The sequence below is a fragment of the Hyaena hyaena genome, unplaced genomic scaffold (assembly GCF_003009895.1).
Source record: "Hyaena hyaena isolate Hyena2069 unplaced genomic scaffold, ASM300989v1 scaffold_779, whole genome shotgun sequence".
Classification (NCBI taxonomy): Eukaryota; Metazoa; Chordata; class Mammalia; order Carnivora; family Hyaenidae; genus Hyaena; species Hyaena hyaena.
This window is the reverse complement of record NW_024081413.1, coordinates 303,021-309,880: the sequence shown is the minus strand read 5'-3', so window position 1 is coordinate 309,880 and position 6,860 is coordinate 303,021. Positions and strand designations below refer to the sequence as shown.

The following is a 6,860-nucleotide window of genomic DNA, read 5'->3' as shown; positions in this document are numbered from 1 at the left end:
TGCGGCAACAGTCCCTGACGTCCTGGTGGAGAGGCAATGAGGACACAGGGTTGGTAATAATAATAGATCGTATTTATTGGTCGCTTACACTGTGCCAGGGTTGGTGTTTAAACCTTTTCCAGACATGTATCCTCACACCAGCCCTGTGAAATCGCCACTGTTGTCCTTATTTTTCAGAGACAGATGCTGAGATTAAGAAAGGTAAAGCGACTTGCCTGCAGTCACTAGTAAGTGGTGAAATCAGACTGAAACCCAGATGTCTGTTAACAGTCTACCTCTGCTGCTGAAGGTAAAGCTGCGACATCAAGGACTCTATAATGTCTGGAATAAATCACTCCCAGTGGAAATTCATGAGAGGGAAGGAAAAAGGGAGAATGTGGGTGAAAAGTGTGAAGGAAGGAATGGGGGGCTTTGTGCTCTGCAGGCTACTCCCTGGATGGTGGGATAGTTCCCAGTGGCCAGGAAGCCATCAAAGATATGAAGGGGAACATTACCATCCAGAAACCTTCTCCTGGTTCATTCTGCTAAGGCAGAGGTTTCAATTTATTGGAAATGCTAACCATTGAGCAACTGACTGGAGAAGCCTTCAATGTACCTCAAACTAAAGGTGTCCAAATATAAATTCATTATCTAATCCTTTTATTGGCCTTCTAAGAAGTTTCACTGTGGTGAAAAAGAACTCTCCCCAACACACACATCCACAGACACACATCCACAATAGCCTGGATACAGCTCAACTTCACCCTTCCCAGTGAGTGGCACCACCATCTATCTACTGGTTCATCCAAGCCAGAAGCCTCATGATCATCCTTGACTATACTTTCACTTGACTTGAGGTGAATATAAATGTTTTAACTTTATTTATTATGGAAAATTTCAAATATATACAAAAGGAGACTTAACAGTATAATGAACCTTCATATACCCATCATTCAGTTTCAATAATTATTAATTCCTGGCCAAGAGTTTATTATGATTTGACATTTATTATATATGTACCAGGTCCCAACCTAGAACCTAAGGATCCAAAGATGAATCAGATTTGACTGTAACCAACCCTGAAGGATATAAAATCTGACTTTGGTTCTTGAAAGTTGAGTAAGAATTATCCAAGAGAGGAAGGGTCCCCCTCATTCATTCATTCATTTATTCATTCTCTTTCAACAAATTATTAAGTGTGAGGCACTGTCCTTAGTTTCTTCATGTAAAGAAACAAGAATACAGAGTGTTGTCCCTACCTTCAGGAAGCTTGAATAACAGGGGAAAGAGACATTAACATATAGTTAGAAATGTGATGATTATCTTGAAGGAGATGTACAGGATGCTAGGAGCAGACTAAATTTGGTCTGGGAGGTTTGGGATGGTTTTCATAAAGTAGTGGCATTTATGATAGGGGAAGGGGTAAAGGAAATGGAGGTTAGCCAGGAGAAGAGGAAATTATTCCAAGGCCAAGGAGAAGTACAAGAAGGCCAGTATGGATGTGAGGATGGAGAAGTATTCTCATTAGATGAGCTGGTAAGGTAGATAGGTACCAAATCAAAAATGGGCCTTGTATATTAGGCTAAGGGTTTTGGACGTTATTATAAGGGGAATGGAGAATCATCAAAGGGTTTGAGGCAGGGACTGGCATATTCCTTCTTGCATTTTAGAAGATCACTTTAGCTGCTAAATGGAGAATAGATAGGAGGAGAGCAAAATTGGCAGTGTGGGGACCAGTTAGGAGGCAATTGATGTAGTCTAGGTAGCAGATAATACAGTGGTGGGAGTAGGGATGGAGAAAGTTGCATAGGTTTAATAAAAATTCAGTAGGTAGAATTCACAAAAATAGTGATCAGTTGATTGATTGGCTATGGAAGTATGAATAAAGAGATGACTTCCAGATCTCTGCTGGAGCAACTGAAAAAATATCACCCACTTACAAAGCAGAATATTTGTCTTCCCAATCCCATTGAGTAGGATGGCTGCAATATTCAGGAAAATCTCTTTGCGTAACTAGAGGCACACAGTATAGGGTAGGGAAGGTGGGGAAAGGAGTCTAATTAGCTAAGATGTAAAAAGGAAATTGTACAGTTCACATATATTGCAGTTTGACCTATACACAGTCTTCTTGAATCCCTGATCTCTTCATAAGTCTGCGAAGCTTTCTGAATAATGGGGAGTCAGCCTGTGTCCTTCATCCATCCTCTCTCTATTGTATCTCTTCTCCACTTCTGATGCTCTCCATGGCCACAGAGCAACCAATAACCTATGAACTACCTCAGATGCTCAGTGTGTGGTTCTGATGCTCAGTGTAGGTCCCTCTGAGGCAGCAATCTTTTAAAGTTATTACCTTGAAACTATTAGGGAAAAAATTATTTAGAAGCAAATCTATCCAGGGGCACCTGGGCAGCGGCAGCGTTCAACTCTTGGTTTCAGCTCAGATCATGATCTCACAGTTTGTGAGTTTGAACCCTGCATCAGACTTCACACTGACAGCGCAGAGCCTGCTTGGGATTTTCTCTCCCTCTCTCTCTGCCCCTCACCTGCTCACACACACATATTCTCTCTCTCTCTCTCTCTCTCTCTCTCTCTCTCTCTCTCTCTCTCCCCCCCCCCTCAAAATAAATAAATAAACTTAAAAAAAAAAAAGAAGCAAATCTATCCAGAGTCACTTACAAAGAACACTGGCTTTACGCTCTTTGGATTAATAGACCAGCCATTTAGCATTACAAGGCAGTTGGCACCTGCCTCACCTATATGGAAGAGTAGATCTTTCACCTCTGTTAGCCGCAAAGACACTTAATGATACAAAGGCAGACTTTTCTACTGCTGTATATAAGTATTGCTTTGATATTGCAATTTTTTCTTGCAGTTTATTCAATAAACTCTCTTCTGGGTGATTGTTATGATTTGAAAAATCTATATGGAGTAAGATCTTTCCAAATGTTATATGGAGTGGTATTCATAAGTCAAGTGCTAGGCCTGGCAAGGACTTGCTCAATGCCCTTCTTGAACAGGACTATTTTAATGCATTTCCAGGAAGAGCATTTAGGGTGAAAAGAGAAAAGGATCAAGGCGAACTCTAGGAGTACCAGCATTTGGGAAGCCATCAGAGGAAAGAAGGCTAAGAAGAAACAATAAGAGAAGAATCAGCAAAGAGTAATATCATGGAAGAAATCCAAGGGAGGAAAGACTTTCAAGGACAAAGAAGTGGTCAACAGCATTGAATGCAGCAAAGATTTCCAATAAGTTCAAGGCAAAAAACTATCCTTTGAATTTGGCAACACTGAAGGCCTGGATCCCCATGATATGATCTGTGTCAGCAGAAAATGAGGGCAGAAGCCACAATGCAATGAATTGAACAAATGAAAATGAGGAAGTAGAATAAGTAAGTACAGACTCCCCCTTTTGAGAAATTTGGAAGAAGGAATAGACAGCAGCTGAAAAGTTATATGTGAAGTTAAAGATTCTGGTTTTGTCTTTTGAAAATGGTAGAGACTTGAACATGGGTATAAATTACAAAAAAAGATACCGGTAGAGAAAATGAATTTGAAAATAAAGAAAAAAAGACAATGAGGGGTACCTGGGTGGCTCAGTCATTTAAGCATCCTACTTTAGCTCAGGTCATGATCTCACAGTTGGTGAGTTTGAGCTCCACATCAGGCTCTGCACTGATAGCACAGAGCCTGTTTGGGATTCTTTCTCTCTCCCTCACTCTCTGCCCCTCCCCCACTTGCATGCTCGCTCTCTTGCTCTCTCACTCTCTCAAACTTAAAAGAAAGAAAAAGAAAGAAAGAAAAGAAAAAGAAAGAAAGAAAGAGAAAGAAAGAAAGAAAGAAAGAAAGAAAGAAAGAAAGAAAGAAAGAAAGAAAGAAAGAAAAAGAAAGAAAGAAAAAGAAAGAAAGAAAAAACAATGAGAGATGGAGGGAAATCCCAGAGGCAATAAGACGAGGATCAAGGATTCATGGAGAAGAATTAGTCACCTTAACTTTATGGACTGAGTGGATGAGGACAAGGGCATAGGTAGGGTAATTATTAAAGTGGAGCAGGCAAGAGGTTGAGGGATTTTGCACCTGGTGATATCAATATTGTCAAAATCTTTATCTGAGGAAGGAAGAAGTTTGGAAGAAGAACAAGAAAAACCTTACAAGGTGAGTATTATCCTGTCATGAACATGTTGTTGCCATTGTTATCTGCACGGCATCCACCTCCCTTATTGGTAACAGCACACCAGTTTTCTTTGAAGATCCATCCCGACCCTACTCTGTGGTTCAGATGGGAATCATCCCAGTTCCATATCCATGTCAGTGCTGGGTTCCTAACCCATACTTAGGTCGAAGTGATCAATTCAGAAATGGGTACATGATGAAATTTGAGCAGTTTCCTGTAACTGTCGGGCAAGAGGTGTTCACAGAAGGCAAACCTGGCGGACATCTTGCCACAGGGAAGGATGAGCCTGCCTGAGAACAAAGCCAACTCAAGGCAGAGCTGAGGGGTGGGGAGAGACAGATGCCTGGCAACATCAATTTAACACCTATATTTCCCTCTGCCTAAAGTCCCATAAGTCAGTAAGTTTCCTTTGTGCTTAATTAACACTAATTTGAATTGGGTTTTATCACTTGCAATGAAGAGTTATGATGAATATATGTAGCAGATATTGCCGATTTGTACTCCTCCCCACACCCACTCTTCTGTACTAACAGGGCTGGAAGTCTGAAAACCACATTTCTCAGATGCCTTTGTAGCTTCATTCCAGGTAGGTTCCACCAGTGAGAACCGTCACATGAGGAAAGTGAGGGGAAGGGAAGCCCTCCTGCTCCTGGCGGTGCCCCTGGCAACATCAGCAGCAGTGGTTCCTGCCTAGCAAAAGCAGAGGTGGTTTCCGTAGCATCAGCAGCACAGACTCCGGGCACATCAGTAGCTAGTGCACATTTGTGGGCTCCAGCTCCTCGATCTGCTAGTGCACATTTGTGGGCTCCAGCTCCTTAGTCCTTGGGCAATAACTTTTGTTCCTTTTCCTCTTCTAAACCAAGGTTAGTGGTAGTATCCTGGTCTCTGATTACCTCTGTTTTCCTTTTTATTCTTCTGCAGACCTCTCTTACAACATTGTTGTTGCTGTTGTTGTTGTTGTTGCTGCTGCTGCTGCTGCTGCTGTTGTTAAGTAAGTTCTGCACCCAATTTGGGGCTTGAACTCACGACCCCTAAGATCAAGAGTCACATGTTCTACCAACTGAGCCAGCCAGCTGCCCCCCTCCCTTACAACTTTGTAACAAATTCTTTGCTTTAAATCCTTCTCTATTTGGTATCTGGAGTGATTTCTGTATCCTTACTGAACAGCCATCGATACAATATGTATTCCTTGTTTGCATACACACATGCGTGTTTATACACGTACACCACTCACAAGGCTCAGAGAGGCTAAGTTTCTCAAATATACAAAATTAGAAGTGATTTAGCTAGGATTGGAATTCAGACATGACTGATTCTAAAGTTCTCACCCCTCTTCTGACCTAACATTGGTTTTTTTATTTCTTTTCTTTTTCTTTTCTTTTTTATGGCTAGATTAAGTAGAAGTTAGAGGGGACAGAGAAATAAAAGCATTGTTAAGTAAGTTGTTCAGGTGACCAATCTTGATGTTCAACTAGGGTAAGGAAAGAATAGCTTTGAGGGAGTGGAGGACTGGGAGATAATTAAGGGATCAAACATCTCTATAAAGTTAAGGAGCAGGAGTAGGAGAATAAAGTTGTGTGGGAAGCAGAAAGATAAGGATAAGAGGTTGTGGTCACAGTGTGATGATGGAATTTAAGGCATTTTTTCACAGGTGGAGCAATTGTGAATAATGACTAGGGGGTCAGATTTTAGCCATACTAATTGGATGACTTCACCAATTGAGAGGACGTAGTCAGGAGGTTGGTAGATGATGAACAGAAGAATTGTATGGCTTGGGGTGGCTGGGTGGCTCAGTCAGTTGAGCATCTGACTCTTGGTTTTGGCTCAGATCATGGTCTTGCGGTTCAAGGGATTGAGCCCCATGTCAGGCTCCAAGATGATGGTACAGAGCCTGCTTAGGATTCTCTCTCCCTCTCTCTCTACCCCTCCCCTTCTCACTCTCCATCTTGCTTTCTGAATAAACAAACAAACAAACAAACAAACAAACATTAAAAAAAAAAGAATGGTATGGCTCACTTGGATGATGCCAAAGAAAGAATTTAGGAATTTAACCTGCATAGAAAGAAGAAGAGGTTGCCTGGGTGGCTCAGTCAATTAAGNATCTCCCAGCTTGTGGGTTCAAGCCCTGCGTTGGGCTCTGTGCTGACAGCTCAGAGCCTGGAGCCTGCCTCAGATTCTGTGTCTCCATCTTTCTCTGCCCCTCCCCCACTCATGCTCTGTCTCTCTCTCTCCTTCAAAAATAAATAAACATTAGAAGAAGGAGGAGGAGGAGAAGGAGAAGAAAGGAAGGAAGGAAGAGAGAGAGAGAGAGAGAGAGAGAAAGAAAAGAAAGAAAGAAAGAAAGAAAGAAAGAAAGAAAGAAAGAAAGAAAGAAAGAAAGAGAAAGAAAGAGAGAGAGAGAAAGAAAGGAAAAGAGAGGAAGAGAGGGGCACCTGGGTGGCTCAGTCAGTTAAGCATCCAAGTCTTGACTTTGGCTCAGACCATGATCTCATGGTACATGAGATTCAGCACCACATCAGGCTCTGGACCAACAGCATAGAACCTGCTTGGGATTCTCTCTCTCTCTCTCCTTGCCCCTTCCCAACTCTCGTGCATGCATGCATATACCCTCTTTCTCTCTCAAAATAAATAAACATTTTTTAAAGAGGAAGAGAAATGGTACAGATGTGTATGGGAGTCCTGCTAATACTGATATTGTTGCCCATCTATTG

At 41.8% G+C, this 6,860-nt stretch overlaps 1 long non-coding RNA gene across 1 annotated transcript; it reads left to right on the top strand.

The window, feature by feature from the left end:
- The first annotated feature begins 180 nt into the window (after window positions 1-180).
- LOC120221441 lies at window positions 181-3,535 on the top strand. Its single transcript, XR_005525814.1, has 2 exons — window positions 181-289; window positions 3,019-3,535. It is a non-coding gene; the product is annotated as an uncharacterized LOC120221441 (long non-coding RNA).
- Window positions 3,536-6,860: the final 3,325 nt, after the last annotated feature.